Source organism: Lipotes vexillifer, unplaced genomic scaffold, assembly GCF_000442215.2.
Source record: "Lipotes vexillifer unplaced genomic scaffold, Lipotes_vexillifer_v1.1 scaffold690, whole genome shotgun sequence".
NCBI lineage: Eukaryota > Metazoa > Chordata > Mammalia > Artiodactyla > Lipotidae > Lipotes > Lipotes vexillifer.
The window spans coordinates 4,335,229-4,355,724 of NW_006798376.1; the positions used below are offsets into that span (position 1 = coordinate 4,335,229).

Below are 20,496 nucleotides of genomic sequence, written 5' to 3' on the forward strand. Positions count from 1 at the left end.
TTCCCTCTCTGTCTCCCTGCTTTTCTATTGTTGATGATGACATTGTTGTTTATCTTAACATGTCTGCAAACCCTGAGTTTTGGGAAAAGACAGCATGGATGTAATTATTTTGATCTTTCTGTCAAAAATCAGGACAAAATTAAAACCTCATTCAATCAGAAAAGGTTAAAGGGGCTTGACCTTATAATTTGCTAGCCATCTGCAAGTGAGTCTACAATCAAATGCCAGGTGAGGCCATGCAGAAACAGCAAAAGCCATTTCCAGTATCTGTGTCCTCATCACACACCTCCTCATACAGCAGAGAGTGCTTGGGAGACTTTGGGGGTAGACCCTGGCAATACAGAATAGTAAAAGTTACACCTCCTACTTTTAAGGAGCTTCGAATCTAATTATGGAGATTGACAGACAGAAACAGCAAAGCAGAGCTGCAAAGTCTGTGGGTTCTGAAGACATCCAGATGGGCCCACAGACTAAAGAGGGCTTATTTCCACTTGAAATTTTATTTTATGTTTCATTTTGTTCACTGCCTCCAATTTCCTCACCTTTATGGTTTAGATGAAAATTGAAGGGCTCAGTTTTAGGCACATGAAGTGTGAGGTGACGACTGGAAAATGAGAAGGAACGTAACCTAAGTCAGAGCGTGAGGTAGAGATTTGAAAGTCGTCTGGAAAGAGGTGATGGTCAAAGCTTTAGGGCATCTTTGAGAAAGTGAGGGGAACAGAGGGCTGAGGAGAGCATTCATATAAGCAGCAGGAGGCCAAGCGTAACAGTGGTGTCTGGTGAACCAAAGGAGATAAGTGTTTCTCAGGCCACGGGAGGCCAGGGCTGACTATTATAAACACTCTGTAAAATCCATGAAGGCAGGGACCACACTTGTCTGGCTCATTGCTATTCCCAGGGCCTAGTATGGCCCATGCCACCAACTAGATACTCATTGATATTCACTTAATGAAGAAGATTGTTGGGATCCAGACTTCAGCTCAAAGTCTCTGTTCCAAGACAGTAGAAAAGGATGCCCTTCTCTCAACCAACTTGTTTTGTGATTAGCAATGTGTCTGGTGCCAAATAAAGTCAAGTCCATTTATAAGGCAAAGATAAGTAAGAGTGGGGTAGTTCAGTTTCAGGTTGATATGGATTTATCTGAAGTGTTAAGTTTTAAAAAGAGATAATTTTCACAGACTCCAGATATGAAACTCAGTCTCACTCAGTCTTCAAAAGTGCTGAGAGGAACCCTCTTGCACTGTTGATAGGAATGTGAATTGGTATAGCCACTATGGAGAACAGTATGGAGGTTCCTTAAAAAACTAAAAATAGAACTACCATATGACCCAGCAATCCCACTACTGGGCATATACCCTAAGAAAACCATAATTCAAAAAGAGTCATGTACTATAATGTTCATTGCAGCACTGTTTACAATAGTCAGGACATGGAAGCAACCCAAGTGTCCATCGACAGATGAATGGTTAAAGATGTGGCACATATACACAGTGGAATATTACTCAGCCACAAAAAGAAATGAAATTGAATTATCTGTAGTGAGGTGGATGGACCTAGAGTCTGTCGTACAGAGTGAAGTAAGTCAGAAAGAGAAAAACAAATATTGTATGCTAACACATAAATATGGCATCTAAAAAAAAAAAATGGTTCTGATGAACCTACGGGCAGGACAGGAATAAAGATGCAGACATAGAGAATGGACTTGAGGACACGGGGAGGGGGAAGGGTAAGCTGGGACGAAATGAGAGAGTAGCATTGACATATATACACTACCAAACGTAAAATAGATAGCTAATGGGAAGCAGCTGCATGGCACAGGGAGATCAGCTCGGTGCTTTGCGACCACCTGGAGGGGTGGGATAAGGAGGGTGGGAGGGAGGGAGATGCAAGAGGGAGGGGATATGGGGCTATACATATGCATATAGCTGATTCATTTTGTTATACAGCAGAAACTAACACAACACGGTAAAGAAATTATACTCCAATAAAGATGTTAAAAATAAATAAAACGAAAAAGAAAAGAAAGTGCTGAGAACGTTCTTCATTTGGAAAGGTCGCAATGGGGTGAAGCAAGTCAGGGAAGGCTACGAGTTTTCAGTTTTGCCTTATGTGAGAAGTGGGATTTGGGTTGTCAAAGTGGAGGAAGAGGGTCCTTCCAGAGGGGCAGTTTGATGACACGGTGGGGAGAGGGTGTGGGGAGGCCAACTGCCAGGAAGTCAGCAAAAGCAAAGGGCAAAGACAATACACCATCAAAGAGGGAGTGGGGTCAGTTGACAGAGGGGTAAGACTGGTGGTCCAACCCAGCTCTAACATACACTGGCGTGCGATACTCAGGCAACTTACTTAAATTCACCACTCCTAAGGTTCTCAACCTGTAAAATGAGGATAATCTTAAATAGTAAGACATTAGGATCAAATGAGATTGTGCATAAAGCGCTTTCTAGTGCTGTTAAACTCTTCATAAATGTTAGTAATGTGTCAATCATTGGGCTGAGAGAGGAAATGCTTCTTTTGAAGAAATAGGCCAATGCTTTATTCTTCATCATTGTGGTTTCTGAACTTTCGCTATACTCACAAACATGAAAAGAAGATAGGAAATTCTATTTTGCATGAGGGCTAGACTAGTATCTAAGGAAAAGAAAGCAAAATGAAGAGATGCAATCCCACAGTGTGGGGAAGCCCCAAGCGAAAGCAAGGGAGGGATATTTTCCAATTCCATCCAATGTCTACTTTGTTAAGAAGGCCACAAAGAGGTAGATGGGCGGAGATGGCAGACATGAGGTCATAGGAAGAGGGAACTGTGGGAGAGGTAGGAAAGGTGAGGTGGGGAAAAGGGTAGGAAAAACTTAGGCAAGGTATTTTAGACCCTTTCAGAAAGAGTCCCAGAACCAGATAATATATGTTCTAGTCTGTGCTCTGGTGTATGCAAAGGTTTCCGATTGGCCCTATATTAAAAAAAAAAAAAAAGCAAGAGGCAAACTCTCATTCACTAAAACGGTGGTAGATATCAAGATATTGTGCAAAGAGCAAAGGCTTTAGAGTCAGACAGACCTGGGTCCCTTACCTGCCTTGAGAATTTGATCAAGGTACCTGCTTATGTGAATAAGAAAAGAATGAATATATGTATATGTATAACTGAATCACTTTGCTGTACACCTGAAACTAACACAACATTGTAAATCAACTATACTCCAATAAAATAAAAGTAAATAAATTAAAATTTTTTTAAAAGTTAGTCTTTCCTCATAGATGTGGGTAGAATTAAATGAGATAATATATGGAAAAGGGTCTGATGCATAGCAAATGCTCAGTTAGCTAGTATGTGCTGGCTCAGGAAGAGGGCAGCACACTGTTAAATGTAAGAAGCAATTGTTTGGTTCATATCCCAGCTCTACAATTTACTCACTACGTGACAAGTGCAAGATCCTTGACCACTTGGGGCCTCACTTTATTGCACCTATATGATGGGTATAAGAAAGACCTATCTCTCGGGATTTTTATTAGCGTTAAATGACATGATATTTATAAAACCCTTAGAATAGTACCTGGCTCATATTAAATGCTCGAAATGTGTTAGATATTATCATTAAAAGGTAATCAAAAGCTGCACGTGTACTACGTTTAACATAAAAAAATTTTTACATGGGAGATCCAATGTGGGTTTTTTGTTTTTGTTTTTGTTTTTTGAGAAGGGGAAAGTAAGACATAAAAGGCAGGATATGTGGCACCGAACTGTGAGATACATGTCCCAATGACAGAAATAAAGAAGGCAGAGATTCGCTGAGGGGGGAATTTATGGACATTTATGGTCATATTATTCTGATTGGCTGAGGGGATCAGCAGGCTTCTTGCCAGTTTTCTTTCTCTTCACGGAAATAAAAGCTCAGTGTGTTTGCAAATGAACTAAGTTTTTTTTCCCCTTCTTTCTCTTGATAGAAAGGATTTATTTATGTAGTCAGGGCAGACTTGTTTCTGCTAAGTGAAAATTTGGCCTAGGGAGTGTAAGAATAAGCTAAATGGAAACCGGATAAAAATATGTTTATTATGACATTATTTGGTTTGTTGACTTCCCTACATTCCCTACCTAATACCATAAAAGAAATCCTCAAATAATAATACAGCTGGTCAAAATGTTAAAAGTGGAGTCAGCTTGTTTGTATCTGTATGAGATCAGACAACTGGACTGATGGCTGGTTTCCCTGAGCTGATTACCTTGCCAACCCAAGGGTCCTCTCCAGCTGTGCCATCTACATCTTGTGGGAGCTTGTGAGAAATGCAGAATCTCATGCTTCTCTTCAGACCTACTGCATCAGAATCTGAATTTTAATAAAATCACCAGGAGATTTATCTCCATATGAAGGTTTGGAAAGCATTGAGTTAGAGTGTGGAGTTATGGCCACACAATCTTAATCATTACAGTCTTTATTCTTAGAAGGGGCGAATGGATATAAAGACAGCAAAATTTCTTACTTGATAGAATTGCTCAGTGCAATAAAGAGTACCCTTAGCTCATGAAGTCTTAGGAAATAAAGCCTGAAATTGAAGAAAATAAAATGATACAAGTATGACATTAATCAATGGGAAACCATGCGTTCAACAGAACCACAAAACAATCAGGTTCCGTACTTGCTTAGAGAGTTTATGTCTTGATCATAAGGCCATTGATGTAACTTGTTTGAAGAGGAAGTAGATTCAGCATGGACTTCAGAACTTCACCTCGGCTACCACGTAACCGTGTGACTTTGGGTAAGTTGCTATAACAAGTTTCTTGTCTATGAAATGGGATGGTAACAGGACCTACTTCATGGGGTAGTTATGAGGCTTAGATGAGTTAATTGGAAGGCGAAGAACGCACAAATGTCTGTGTTAAGATTAGTTATTATTAAGCGTTAGACATTACTATTAACATCTGTTTATGTATAGCTGATTCACTTTGTTATACAGCAGAAACTAACACACCACTGTAAAGCAATTATACTCCAATAAAGATGTTAAAAAAATCTAATTAATATTATTGGATATTATTATGAATAATACCTTAGTTTTGTTGGATTTCACATTCCTTTCTCCTTAAACAATTCTCCCCAACATATTTTCATGGTTTAAATAAAAATAAGTTTAAAGAAAAATTTTAAAGCCCCTTGGATGACTTGGAAATTCCAAGATTTCAAAGCCAGGTGAGTGGGCGATGCCTGCTTCGTATCTTTGCTCAGTCTCAGCCTCTCCAAACCCAGGAGACTCATACCCACTACAACACTTGGGAGAGTCTTCTAGAGAACCACCCTTCCTAGAAGGTGGTGTGTATATGGGAGGAGATGATGCTTAGAAATTTAAAACAATTTAAAATCATACATCCATGACACCCTCCCTTTTTGGGCGTTTCTCATTATGGGTTTCAACAACTTTGTAATAATCACTGAGGCACATCACAAAGCAAGTTATTAAGATCTTTGTTCTTTGTCGATACCCATTTGGTGGACTTGAACCGGCAAATGAACCACAGACATAGCACAAACTGGGCATGCAATTTGCATTTAGTTCTTCATGAAACCTTTGGGCCTGTCTAAATGGTCAAGTCACATATGAAGAGAGAGATCTGATCAGAGCCAACAATAGATGATCATGAGAACGAGGAGCCTGAGCCAATGATTTCTTTTTATTTCTTTTCCAAAAAGTTTAAAATATTCTGTTTCCTTTGCGGAGAAGCCAAGACGAGGGGCTGCAGGCAATGTTTACGCTCTCTGACCTGGTGAAGAAGGAAAAGCAGTACACATGAATAAAAGGGCACCAATGGGGCTTCCCTGGTGGCGCAGTGGTTGAGAGTCCGCCTGCCGATGCAGGGGACGCGGGTTCGTGCCCCGGTCCGGGAAGGTCCCACATGCCACGGAGCGGCTGGGCCCGTGAGCCATGGCCGCTGAGCCTGCGCGTCCGGAGCCTGTGCTCCGCAACGGGAGAGGCCACAACAGTGAGAGGGCCGCGTACCGCGGAAAAAAAAAAAAAAAAAAAAAAAAAAGGGCACCAATGTTGGTAACTTTGGGCCAAGGCCACATAGGTTGTTACCTATGAAAGGTGTCGGTGATCCACGTAGTCTTGAGAGGACATTTGCACATTGCAAAAATTAAAATAATATTACAAAATACAAGACCAACTCCCAGACAAATCATTATCACTGCAAGCGCTTAGGTTTGCCAGGTGAGAAAATTGAGGCTGAACGAGGTTAAATATTATGCAAAGCTTCTCACAGCTAGTGAAGTAACTGAACTAGGATTTAAATCCACGGGTCTATCCTCCTGACTCTTCTGTATTAGTTGACTAAGGCTATCTTCTGCAGAAAACCATCTACTTCTTGCTTCTCTCCAGGTGCTCTGTGCTCTAAATTAGCCGCCTGTTCCCCTATCATCTCTCCTCTAATACCTCACTCTGCATTTTCTCTCTAGCTTTACAGGACTTGCTGTAACCCTCCCCTCTTCCACATCCATCATCTCCCCTGAACTGTCGCTCAGCCTGTTCTAATAGGGAAAGGTTTGTGCCCTTGTGGAGGGTTGCCCCCAATCACACTCCTCCAGCCCTAGATGGGGCTTAACAGGCAATGACTGTCCCTAACCCCATGCTGCTCTGACATCTCTTGCTGTTGACATTACCTAGAGATGGGCCTGAGGTCCAGGTTTGCTGGTCTTTTCTCTGGCTGTCATTTTGGAGGCAGAGAGGAAGGCTAAAGCAGAGACTTTCATGTCTTAGGCCCAACCTCTCCAGAAGTGTAGTGGTACCCTTACCACAGGTGGTTTGGGAAACATTTTTAGTGGTATGCAGGCAAATATTTTGTTTCAATGGTTGTGTATTTATTTTTATGGATACCTTCTATCTTTGGTAAGGAATGCTGATTTTCCATTTATAGTTACAAAGTAATGCTTTGCTTTTAAAAATAAATTACTTAAGAAACAAAGCAAGTTGACTTAAAAATACATATTAGTTAAATGAAAGTACAAGTGGACCACAGATATGGCAAAATGTAGACTGAGGCTTAAGAAATATAGCCTTAAATCTCATCTGCCCCAGATTAGCACTTCTTGAAAAGTGGTCCCTTCTTTTTCGTGTGTCGGTTCTAAACAACTTGGGTGGGCCCACTTTTCGTGTGTCGGCTCTGAACACCTTGGGCGGGCCCACTTTTCGCGTGTGGATTCATAGAAAATCTGTGCTTTCAGGGCACTCAGGGGAGGAGTGCCCAACTGGATTACAAAATCAGGCCCTACAGAAGAGCTGTTTTCTCCAACTACTTGCTTCTCAGGGTGCTCTCTGCGTCCTAGCCACTGCAGTCTAAATGCTCTCTAATCCATTGTCTTTCAAGTTCTTACTCAAGAGGTAGGTTTATATACCAGTTTTCACGGTGGAAGACATTGGGAGATTGAGTAACTTGCTCCACATCCCAGGGCCAAGCTTTCCAGCTTCTGTCAGCCAGGATCCAAGCACTTTTCCTTGGAGAAAAAGGAAAAGTACCTTCCTGTACCTTCGGGCCCATGAACACACTCATATAGGAAATAATACAGGAAAGTGGTTGTAAGCTACTAAACTTGTCTTTCTTTCTACCTGAACTGTGACCCCAGTTAGCAACCTGTCCTGTGACGGCACCTCATTTAGGAGGAGCAGTGCCAAAGTAGTAAGCAGTATTTATTGAGTGTGCTAGGTGCTTTGTATACATCATTTCTTTAACCCTGAGAGAAATAAGATGTTCTTTGGGAGATGAAAATGTCTCAATGATCAGGTTCACAGATTACATACCCAAATCAAAACATTCCCTCTTCTTTCTTCCATTTCCCAAGAACTCAAATATATTTCTATTCATGGATGGAAACAGTATTCAATTTTCTTCATCACTTGGCTGATGTGGTATCTGGTGCCCTCTAGCTATAGAAAAATTCTTTGGTAGAAGTGATGTCCCTAGATCTTCGGCCATCTCTACAGGCTTGTTTAGGCCTTTATCCTTACTTGAGCCTGAAACTGCAACAGTCCATTTGTAACAACTAATTTTGATAACAGAGAATTTCTTACACTGACTATAAGTTCTGATGACATAGTAGTTAAGATTCTTTTAGCTGTAAGAATCTGGCTTTAGCAAATACTGAGAATGTACTGAGCCAGGTAACTGTGGGTAGTCTAGGTTTCTATTTCAGGACTAGATCAATCCAGGACTCAGGCGACACTACTAGGCTCAGCCTCTCAGTGTGGTTTTCTCTCAGCGTGGGTTGACCCTGTCTCCAGCTCTGGCAGGAACCACCTCACCAGTTCCACACTTCAAATATTCCCACTTCAAATGCAGTGGAGAAAAAAAAAAAGAGTTTGTGTCCCACTGTTTCCAGGAAAGCTCACAACAGAATGTGATATGCTGGTTGCCTTAACCAATTGGGATTCCCTGTCTTCCTCTCCCCTGACTACATACACACACAGGCCCTGGGATTGGTGTCAATGCCACTGTGATGGTTAATCCTATGTTGACACATAGGATTATGTGTCACTCTGACTAGGCCACAGTACCCAGACTGTGGTACCAACACAAAGTTGGTACTATCTGAGGTGTTTCTAGGTGTATTTCTTGAATGGGATTAATATTTAAACCAATAGACTTTGAGTAAAGCAGTTGCCCTCCATAGTGTGGGTAGGCCTCATCCAGTCAATGGAAGGCCTTAAGAAAAGGACTAACCTCTCAAGAGAAAGGGAATTCTGCCAGCAGATGGTCTTTGGATGAGAACTGCAATTCTTCCCTGGGTTTCCAGCCTGCTTAGCCTGCCCTGCACATTTTGGACTTGCCAGCCTACATAATCAAATAAAACAATGCCTTACATCTTTCTCTCTCTATATATACATAGGTCTATCTATCTATCTATCTATAGGTAGATAGATAGATAAATAGATAGATCTAGCTATATAGATATTGATATCTGTCTATATATATCCTACTGGGTTTGTTTTTCTAGAGAATCCTGACTAATACAACCACCCACATCAAAGAGCTAAGAAGAGGGAAGAGGAACAAAGGCAACTTAGAGATACTATTACCAGGAAGAAGGGGAAAAGATGTAGGATAAACAATCATGAACGTGCACTGCAAGTGCGGATTATTAAAATCAATTTGTTGCTATTTAGTAAGAGCAGCTTTTTTGATAACAATTTTTTTTTTGCAGTGCGCGGGCCTCTCACGGTTGTGGCCTCTCCCGTTGCGGAGCACAGGCTCCGGACGCGCAGGCTCAGCGGCCACGGCTCACGGGCCCAACCGCTCCGCGGCATGTGGGATCTTCCCGGACCGGGGCACGAACCCGCGTCCCCTGCATCGGCAGGCGGACCCTCAACCACTGCGCCACCAGGGAAGCCCTGATAGCAATCTTTAAAACATCCGTGGAGAAGAAATAAAAGTAGTCTTGATGGTAAAAAGGTATTGGGGGTTTTCTTCCTCCCAGCTTTTTAAAATAGGCAGATGTGTGTTTAAATGTTATTCAGAATGAAATATTCAATGGCAAGGATATCTTTAAAGCAGAAGAACAGGCTTTAACTCATATGGTGTGGTTTCAGTAAAATCAGGACGGCTGTCCAAAGTATCTCCCACATCTGGTAGTGTGCCGGAAATTCTGTTATTAAAATTGTATTTCGTTGCCCTTGAAGGCTTGGAGGCCCGTAGGAATGCACTGTTAAATAAAAATAACCATTAGAGATGTCTGAACTGTTTCTCGCAGAACACCAGCGTTCCTAAGGTGGTCATTCAGAAGGTGTTCTTCAAAGGACTCTATAAAGAAGACAGAGGCTGGGGAACAGTATATATCATAGCTCCCTCTTAGACAGTCACAGTGCATATTAGCATATTGAAGGCTCTGAGAAGTCTTGGATTAAGACACCTGTTTAAATTAACCCAGAATTTTCTAAAATCATTTGATCATGAAACACATTTCTCCCCACAAAGCATCTATAACTATTTCATTGAACTTGAGGGTAATTGGGTGGAGCGGGTTAGAAAGAGCAGGGCCTCAGGAACAAGAATATCTAAGTTTAATTCCTGGATCTGCTATTTATTAACTAACCAAATTGCCAATGTTGCTTAAACTTTTTTGGCTACAATTCTTTATTTATAAAGTAAGTGTAATAATCACCTACCTCACTGGGTTAAAATGGTAAATATTAAGTAAGGAAGAACCAGTGGTAAAAGTTGCTGCCTCATGATTCACTCTCATGAGATACTGATTTTGTCAACTGCTCTCTCTGTCTCTCTCTCTCTTTCTCTCTATCCTCCCTCCCTTCCTCCCTCCTTTCTTCCCTTCCTTCCTTTTATGATTTTTTTTTTAATTTCAATAAACTTTTAAATTTCAGAAGAGTTTTAGGTTTACAGAAAAGTTGCAAAGATAATACACAGTCTCTCCACATCCCCCACACAGCCCCAACTTCCTGGCTCCAACCCCCTACCATTCACTTCTTTTTGTGTCTGTTTTGGGCTGGGAACTGTAGGAACCGGACTGGCCAGCCAGCGTCTTCTCCACAGCACTATCAATCTGCACTATCAATGAAGCAGAGACAGGTAAATCCATACCTACAAGACTGGGCCATGAGGGCAGTGCAAAACACCAGGTGAGTGAAAGCATTTAGGAGGGTGACCTCACCCAGACTTGGGAGCCTGGAAAGGCTACCAGAAGAAAATGTCCACAGAGAGGGAGTCTGATGGATGAGGAATGAGCCAGACAAAGGGAGGGAAAGGAGAGTGTTCCTAGTGGGATACAGCCAACTGGGAAGGAAGAAGAGGACCAGAGTGAGGTTGTAAAGCTTAGTGAAGGACGCCGAGGAAATACCGCTTCTCTGGCGCCCAGCCTAGGAACTACTTTCAGAGTCATGCTCGTTGATGTTGTCTTTATACAAACTTTCTTCTGTAAAATTTTTGCAGAACTGGCTAAACAGACAGATCAACTTTTCCAAAACAATAGTGACTTCGAGCTGTCAACCAAAGCACTAAAGTACTACTTTTTTTTTTTTTTTTTTTTTTAAATAAAATCGGCCAGGAAATAATGAGTAACAAAGGAGGGGAAGTCATTGTGAACTTCTAACACAGCTGGAGCTGTGTGATTTGTCTTGGGAGTTAGCTTTGTACTCCTCTTGAGAAATGAAAGGTAAGGGGTCCGTCCTCTTCGGAATCCCCATAGCACAATATCTGAAACTTTGCGTTGGGTAACTCTCACTACCTACACTAGTCCGGGGACTCCTGTGAGCCTCTCAGGTCACCACCACAACACGTGGAGCTGAGGAGAGACTGGGTCGTTTCTGAGAATCCCAGCAGTTAGCCGAGGTTCCTGCACGGAGGCAGGATGTCTGCGCTCTGGACTCCAGTCCTCCCCAGCCTTCCCAGTTTAAACTGCGGAAGAGTTTAGAAAGGACATCAAGCTCGCTCTCAAGATCCTCACCTGAGCTAGGCATGCCAGCCGACTGCGGAAACGCCCGCAACGGGGAATGCCCGTTTGTGTAACGAACCCTGGCTCTTTCCCCACTCCCGGCTCTACACCCCCGTCACACCCCCACCCCGCCCCGTGCGCGCGCAGGCTGAATCGAAGGCGCCCTCCCCCACCCAGGCGTTCCTCAGCAAAGCTTCCTCCTCCAACCTCGGCTCCCCCCCGCCCCCGGGCCCGGGGACCTTTCTTTAAGTCTTTTCGGGTCTCTCAGAAGAGACACGCAGGTGCTCGGAGACGCTACTGGAGAAAGAGAAAAGCGCTACCGGAGTAACTGTGCGTGAGCGCCCCGGGGCGGGTCCCGGCGGGAACACTCTCCCAGACTGGCTGGAGCGCGGGGAGGGGCCCGGCGGGGCTGTCGCTTCTCACGGGGTGTGTGACCCGCTCGGGTGCCAGTTGGAGAGGCTCCTTCACTTTGGCGATTGCTCCACAGCCATGTCCGAGGTCTGGGTTCTCTGGCCACTGGTGAGTCTTCTCCTGCCCGGGCGGGAGCCTCTCCCAGCTCGGCCACTGGGCGGGCGCGGTGCGGGCGGGCGCTGGACTAGCTCCGGGGGCGGCAGGGGGATGCGCGCGCGGGCGGCGGGCTTGTCTGGCCTCTGACAGGCTGGCTCACCGGGGCTGCCAGGACTTTCCCTGAGGGCGGGATCTCAGGAAACCGGGGAACTCGTTTTTCTTGGGGCTGGATATAGAGCGGTAAGCCCGCGGGGCAGGCGGAACAGCTCCGGGTGCTCCCCGGGGACGCTGTCCGCGGCCCAGAGAGGGGTGGGCGCGGGGAGCGGGCCGCGGCGTGCGAGATTTGAGGGTCGCTGGAGGGACCGGAGACTGGAGGGGATCTTCTGAACAAGTCCTTACAAGTGACGCCGAAGCACCGCTGCTGTGCTGGTGGATGTGCGCGCCGCGGGGCGGTGAGAACCTGCACTCCCTGAACTGGCAATGTAAGTTTTCCGGCAGTTCCCAACTTTAGGGAATAAATCAGTTTTTTTTTTTTTTTTTTTTTTAAATAAAATCGGCCAGGAAATAATGAGTAACAAAGGAGGGGAAGTCATTGTGAACTTCTAACACAGCTGGAGCTGTGTGATTTGTCTTGGGAGTTAGCTTTGTACTCCTCTTGAGAAATGAAAGGTAAGGGGTCCGTCCTCTTCGGAATCCCCATAGCACAATATCTGAAACTTTGCGTTGGGTAACTCTCACTACCTACACTAGTCCGGGGACTCCTGTGAGCCTCTCAGGTCACCACCACAACACGTGGAGCTGAGGAGAGACTGGGTCGTTTCTGAGAATCCCAGCAGTTAGCCGAGGTTCCTGCACGGAGGCAGGATGTCTGCGCTCTGGACTCCAGTCCTCCCCAGCCTTCCCAGTTTAAACTGCGGAAGAGTTTAGAAAGGACATCAAGCTCGCTCTCAAGATCCTCACCTGAGCTAGGCATGCCAGCCGACTGCGGAAACGCCCGCAACGGGGAATGCCCGTTTGTGTAACGAACCCTGGCTCTTTCCCCACTCCCGGCTCTACACCCCCGTCACACCCCCACCCCGCCCCGTGCGCGCGCAGGCTGAATCGAAGGCGCCCTCCCCCACCCAGGCGTTCCTCAGCAAAGCTTCCTCCTCCAACCTCGGCTCCCCCCCGCCCCCGGGCCCGGGGACCTTTCTTTAAGTCTTTTCGGGTCTCTCAGAAGAGACACGCAGGTGCTCGGAGACGCTACTGGAGAAAGAGAAAAGCGCTACCGGAGTAACTGTGCGTGAGCGCCCCGGGGCGGGTCCCGGCGGGAACACTCTCCCAGACTGGCTGGAGCGCGGGGAGGGGCCCGGCGGGGCTGTCGCTTCTCACGGGGTGTGTGACCCGCTCGGGTGCCAGTTGGAGAGGCTCCTTCACTTTGGCGATTGCTCCACAGCCATGTCCGAGGTCTGGGTTCTCTGGCCACTGGTGAGTCTTCTCCTGCCCGGGCGGGAGCCTCTCCCAGCTCGGCCACTGGGCGGGCGCGGTGCGGGCGGGCGCTGGACTAGCTCCGGGGGCGGCAGGGGGATGCGCGCGCGGGCGGCGGGCTTGTCTGGCCTCTGACAGGCTGGCTCACCGGGGCTGCCAGGACTTTCCCTGAGGGCGGGATCTCAGGAAACCGGGGAACTCGTTTTTCTTGGGGCTGGATATAGAGCGGTAAGCCCGCGGGGCAGGCGGAACAGCTCCGGGTGCTCCCCGGGGACGCTGTCCGCGGCCCAGAGAGGGGTGGGCGCGGGGAGCGGGCCGCGGCGTGCGAGATTTGAGGGTCGCTGGAGGGACCGGAGACTGGAGGGGATCTTCTGAACAAGTCCTTACAAGTGACGCCGAAGCACCGCTGCTGTGCTGGTGGATGTGCGCGCCGCGGGGCGGTGAGAACCTGCACTCCCTGAACTGGCAATGTAAGTTTTCCGGCAGTTCCCAACTTTAGGGAATAAATCAGCCCCGAGGCGGTGGTTAAACCTGAGGCTTTGGACTGCACCGTTTCTTTCTTGAAAAAGTTATATTGGGGCTGAATGCGCCTTAAGAGACTTGTTTACCTTCTTATCGCTACACAGAAAAAGAAACTGTTTTGTTTCCCTTCCGGTAATCCCTCTCCTTAAGACCGTGAGTCACAATCTCAGGTTTGGTCTTTTTTTTTTTTTTTTTTTTTTTTTAATTTTCTTCTCTCCATTTTCTTTCTTGTTATCTTTCATTGCTTGCTGAACTCCTGGGCGGTAGGGAACCTGGGCCTCACTGCTCAGGCGGTGGTACCTGCTGCCACCGCGCACGCGCTTGGGAGCCTGTACTTGGCCTAGAAGCCTAAGCAGTGGCCACCTCTTTTGGAGAGTCCCTACCTCAGCAATGCCAGCTTGGTGATGGCTGATCGAAGACACTTGGCCTCCAGAGGTTCATGTGAGTTCCGAATTCTCTGAAAGCCAACGGATTCTTCTTTTGTTGGGCCCCATCAAAGTGCCAGGCACTGTGATCAGAATGTCTACGAGTGTGATCTCAGTTCATTAGCAGCTGCGCAGTAAGGAAGATGTCCTCATCTCCATTTTACAGATGGCGAAATGGGGTTCCGAAAGCTTAAGTAATTAGACCGAGTCCAAACAGTAAGCGGCAGGGCTGGGATTTAATTTAGATCCAGTTCCAAAGCCTGGGCGGTTCGTTGATTGCACCTGATGTCCAGATGACACCAAGAGTTGAAAGGAAAAAAGCATTGATGTCTGGAACAATCTTATGATTGGAAGAAAATTTTTTTTCCCTGATCCTTTCAGAAATAATGTACAATATTTGGGCTCCTTTAGAAATTTTCTTCGAGAAAATTTAGGATTCAAAATTGAGAAACCATTTATACAACCTCAGATCACACTCTTCCTTATCATTAACCACTGCCTTATTGCAGTGTTAGTTGCTTTGACAATCTCTTAGCTCTTGGAACAACAATACTAATAAGTGTAGCAAAATTATCAAGGCCCAGAGCTATGCTTAACTTTTATACTATAGCATCTTTACCAGAGGTGCATGTTTAAAGCACCAAGGAAACTGCTTTTCTGAAAGAATGCACACACATTCATACACACACATATGTGCATATATATATATACACACATTTATTTATATATACATGTTATAATATCTATAATATATATTAAACATAATTTGTTTATTACTGTTATATATGACATATGGCCTAAGAAATTAACATTTATCAAATAAAATTTATCAATACAGAGGTGTAAAACGAAAAAATCTGACATAACCCTATCACCTAGATAATCATTGTTTGCATTTTGTAGTATATCCTCTATTTCTCTTTTCTAATATGACTCTTAAATTTAGTTACACAGAATGCTGCCCTGCCCCCATCACTGGCACAATATCACGCCTCTATTCTTAAAGAAGTTTCCACACCATTATGTCACCTTGTGTGTCTCCAGAAAATGCTTGCTTTTATGACTTCGCACTTAGTAGGGCTTTATTTACTAGTGTGCAAATAAATTAAATGGGGGCGCGAGTGCTAATTACATGGAACGCAGAAGCAAATTTGGTTTAAGCACGTCAGTGGGCTGGGAGTGGATGGGAGGGAGCGGCCATATTTTCTCTTTTCCTCTTTCTTCCTCTAGTCCTCTTGTCTCTAGCGCAATCTATGGTCAGCAAATACCCCATCCTTTACCTCTTTGCTTCTCCTCCCTTCTTTCTTCCCTCTTGGAGTTAGTTTTCTCTCCCCTAGTTTCTGGGTGTCATTTCCATGGGACCTACGATAAGTAAGTTTGAAAGCCCCAAACAATTCACAAGTGTCTAAAGGATACAGAAAAAGAGGCAAACTTACTTTAGAAATCTGTGTGAGAAATGGCTGTGAGGACTGCTGCTGCTTCTTTTAATAGCACATAGTCCTGATAGGTTTTGTCTTGTACTGTTTAGGTCTATGGCTAGGCAGTTACTAGATTAGCCATTTTCCTCTCCTTTATTTCTTAGAGCACTTCTCAAAATTATGGTTGAGGACAAGGAGAGGGCTGCTGAAAAAGAAGTCGGTGTATTTATAAGTAATCATACAGAAGAGTTTCAGGGACAAAATAAAGGACAGTTGTTTAGTTTATAATTTAATAATTTTTCTTAAACCAGCCTAAGAAACATGATATAGGTTGCAATGTGTTTCTGTTTACTGTTGTTTTTAACAGGTTTTCCTTAAATCATAAAAAACTTGAAAATTCTTATGAATAAAATAAATTATGAAATGTAATTTAAAACATTAACAACCAGGATGGAAAAACAGAAATTTATAAAAGATGGCAAGATTGGAAAGGAAAAATGAAATTGATATATGGAAATCTTTGGGTCCTTCACGACTAGCTACAGTTGGGTGAATGAAAAATCTTCTGTTGTCTGTCTCCATAATACAATTACCACCCTTCGTGGCAAAATTAGAGTTTAACTTAGAAAAAGCAATTTTTATTCTTGCGTTGAGTTTATAGAAGGAAAAAGGTGAAAGACAAAGAGGACTCAGGATTTGGATGTTGTCTCTAAGTAAGTTTCTTTGGGACACTAAACAAGTAATTTACTTCTAAATAGTTCTTAATGGTGGAAATGTCAGTAGTTCAAAGGAATCTCTCTGAAGGCTACCACAACTGCCAAGGACAGAGTAATCATTTTCTAAGAGATGATCAAAAACCTGAATAAGGAAATCCCCCACTTGAAAACCCCTAGTGAGTTAAGTGCCTTTTGGTGAATTATCTTAGGTTCCAAAAGCCCCTTAAATGAACACATGTTTTGTAATAGGTACTAAAGACTTATTGACTTATGATGAAAATAATAAGTAATAATGTAAAGATAATAACATATATAGCTTATTACCAAAAAATTATGTGTAGAACCATTGTAAGTACCTTAATGGATAGTATTGTATTCTTTTTGCTATGTGTGTGTGTATCTATTCACAAAAGTGGGAAAACAGCATTTAACTACCTAATAAGTCCTTTCATTTTCTGGAAGACCCTTGCTTTAAAATGAAATAAATAAAATGAATAAATAAATAAACAAAATGAAATAAAATAACGTATCTTTAGCTTTTTATGTAGTTGGACTCCTAACACCAATTAACTATCTTCCATTCAGTCTTAAACAGGAACAAATAATTCAAAAGTACTTGCCTGCTTTCATAATATTTTCTTTGAAGTGAGACTATGAGTTGTAAGGCCCAAATTAGAAAGTTGATCCTTGTAAGACTGTTAACTTCACCTTCCTCAGAAGGAAATGGGCTAGTTCTCATCTTTGATCACAGCTCCCTTTCTGATTTGGAATGAGCTTTTGTGCAACCAAGCCATCCCCATCTTTGGGCAGTTAGAAACAGCAGCCATTGCTCTATTGGACACCTGGCCTGAGATCCACTAAGTGCAGGATGATAGTGACTTTCGTATGAAATTGTACATTTTGAGTAAGGCCAATCTTGTAAGTTAGCAAATCTGACTACAAATTCAATCGTCAGATGTACTCAGCCCAGCAAGGCAAGTAAGCCTACCGTAGGTAGGTTTTGTTAAGCTGTGAACTGGGATAAACTTGGAAAATTAGAATAAACTTTGCTTCGGAGTCATTAACGTCAGGCTGTCCTACAGTCAAGTGATGCAGCATTATGGATTTAGTCACCTCTGTGTTCTGGGAGGCCATAAAAATATAAGATGTGAGAAACATCAACACTTTTGATTTCTGAGGTCAGAGATCTTAGAAAAAAGAGAGGGGAGACAGAGAGAGAAAATGAACTCAGAACATGTGGTGTAAGCCTCTTGCCCCTTGTTGAGGATTGAGCTATGGTTTTTAGCCATCCTCACAAAAGGATCCTTGTTCCTAATGGACTGTTTTTTCACATGGATATCTGTATGGATTTAGGCCTGATTTCAAAAATTGGGCTTACACTGCCCCAGACTATGTTTTGTCTACCCTGCACAGTATTGACACATACAGTATGTGTGTATGCAGGTATATATTTTTAATATTAGCTGCCACCACTTAAATGTTGGAAGATTTTGGTTTCTCTTGAAAAATGGAAGATCTGGACCCACATGCCACCTGGCCCCCACTCCCCTGGATCAAATGGCTGCCCCTTTGGTCCACGTGCACCTGTCCATTTGACCAGCCCCTCCTACACTTTGTTGTCTGTTCCACCTGGATGCTTTACTCCTGTGATAGCCCTGTGACCCCTCTGGGCATTTAAGGACTCTAGGGTTCTAGTTTAGGACTTGGTAGCCCTCCCATCACCCATTTCCTCCACCAAAGATGACTTCTTTTCTTTTCGGGCTTATTTTTAGAAGGGTCATTATTTCTCCATGAAAAGTCAAATTCTGATTTGCAAATGCAGAGCACAGATGCTGTTACTCTGTAACACTATTATCTTCTCACATGTAAACGTAATCGCCTGCTAACCTCCAGTTGGTCTTCAGCTGGCAGGAGCAACAAAATAACCACCAGGGTTATTAAATATTAAGTAACAAGGTTGAACATAATCATAAGGAGACCCCATTCTCAGAGATCCAGATTCTTTAGGTCTGTGTTGGGACCTAAGCATTTTTAAATTTTTAATCCATCACTACATGATTCTAATGTCTTTCAGGGTTTTGAAAACGATTTTTCTAACTCTAGCACTAAACTCAAAATCTAATCCCAGATGAAATTCTCTGGGTTTCCTCATTTTGTTTTATTTATGGCTTGATTCAGTCAGGGGTCTAACCAGTCACGTACTCCCACTGCCTCATCTATCTCTCTCCTGGTCTTCCCAAGAAACTAGCCTTAAGAAAGAATGAAAACATTACTGGAATAAGATTACCTTGTGTAATTTTATTTACACATTTTGAAAAAAGTAAGAACGAATGGAATCTTCACTCATCTCTTTAATATAGAAAATTTTCTTTTATTTGTTTTTATTTCAGTTTTTCAATAATGCACCTACTACAAAATGTCATTACTATTTCCTTGCCCTTTACACAAATATATTCAAGATGCATTATACAATCGGAAATGGTGAACTACTACTGGTCTTTTTAGAATTCCTTTTTCCTAAAGCATTGATAAGTAATTAAAAGTCTAAAGAGCGAATGACCAGAACTAGCCCGTTGTTCCAGTTGTGTCCTGGACAGTAGGGGACAATGAGATTTCAACCCCCTAGTGGGGCCTGTAAGACTGGGTAGAAGTTCAGGTTCCTAGGGGCCCCTGATGATTCCGGTTCTGAAGACTGTTTGCAAATCTCTTGTCTGTTTAGTTCAGTGATAGCTCAAGATGGGAAATCCTAGTGCTCAGCTATGAGGAATTCCCAAGTGCGTATGCACCACTGACCTCCCTCAAATCCAGAATCTGAGGGAATTAAGAGATGGTGGTTTGGGCCTGTATTCATTTCCCGTGGCTGCCGTAACACAGCACCACAAACTGGGTGGCTTAAACAACAGAAGTTTATTTTCTCTCCGTTCTGGAGGCTAGAAGGAGCCTAGACCCTGAGGTAATGATCTCTTCCTCGCCTCTCTCCTTGGCTTGTCAATGGCCTTGTCCCTGTGTCTTCACGTCATCTTCCCCTTGTCTGTGCCTGTGTCCAAGTTTCTTCTTATAGGGACACCAGTCATATCGGATTAAGGTGCACCCAAGGACCTCATTTTAACTAATTTCCTCTTTAAAGACCCTATCTCCAAACATGGTGACATTCTGGGGTACTTGGGGTTTGGACTTCACCATAGGAATATGGGTGTGAGGGAGATACAGTTCAGCCCATAGGAGTCTGAATCTCTTGAGCTAGCCGTGTGACATGGACCAGTCACCCCACCACCAGTTTGGGGCATAGCTTCTCCTATAAGATGAAGGGCTTGAGTTGGGTCATCTCTAAAAGTATTCACCATGATTACTGGAGAGCTTGTAGTCAGCTTGAATATTTATAATCAGTCTGAAGTGTGTGCTCAGTATTGAAAAATCTCACTGACTGTTCTAGAGATGTCTACTTATTCTTGCTGCCATTTTTCACCACCAGACACCTTTTTTTTTTTTTTTTTTCCCTTGCTTTTTAAAATTTTTTTCCTTGCTGGGATGCTATCCGAAGCCTCTGACTCCTGGTCCAATGGCCTTTCCACTAAATCACACCATCTGCTCCTTGAATTCTGGTGTTCACACCCCAGTGAGATCACAATTCTCAGTCTGTCCTATTGAACTAGCTCTTGGAAAACAAGTCCCCACCTGCTAGATACTTGAGCTTTCCGGCAGCCGTCCGACGGTCAGCTGTTTATATATTCTGTGGTTTTAAAGGAAGTTTTTTGGATTTGGGGAATGCCTGTGTGTCGGCAGGCGGACTCCCAACCACTGCGCCACCAGGGAAGCCCCACACTGCTTCTTTGAAGTAATGCTAATGGGATTCTCAGTTTCTTCCAGTAGTTTGTTTAATTCAGTCACTGCAATGTTACTCTATTTGTAATTGCCATATTAAATCTTGGGTGTTTATGATTCCTGGGAAAGTGTGGAGAGCTTGTCAAAGTGAAGTGATATACCTCAAGAGTGGTCATCAGCTTCTGGGTCTGGCCATTCCTGC

General features: G+C 43.8%; 1 protein-coding gene across 1 annotated transcript in view; it reads right to left on the minus strand.

The window, feature by feature from the left end:
• ACTA2 (actin alpha 2, smooth muscle) overlaps positions 1–14,021 on the minus strand; it is a 55,670-nt gene extending 41,649 nt beyond the window's left edge. The window contains exon 1 of the mRNA XM_007470309.1: positions 13,296–14,021. The gene's annotated coding sequence lies outside the window, so the exon portion shown is untranslated. The remainder of the gene's footprint in view (positions 1–13,295) is intronic.
• Positions 14,022–20,496: the final 6,475 nt, after the last annotated feature.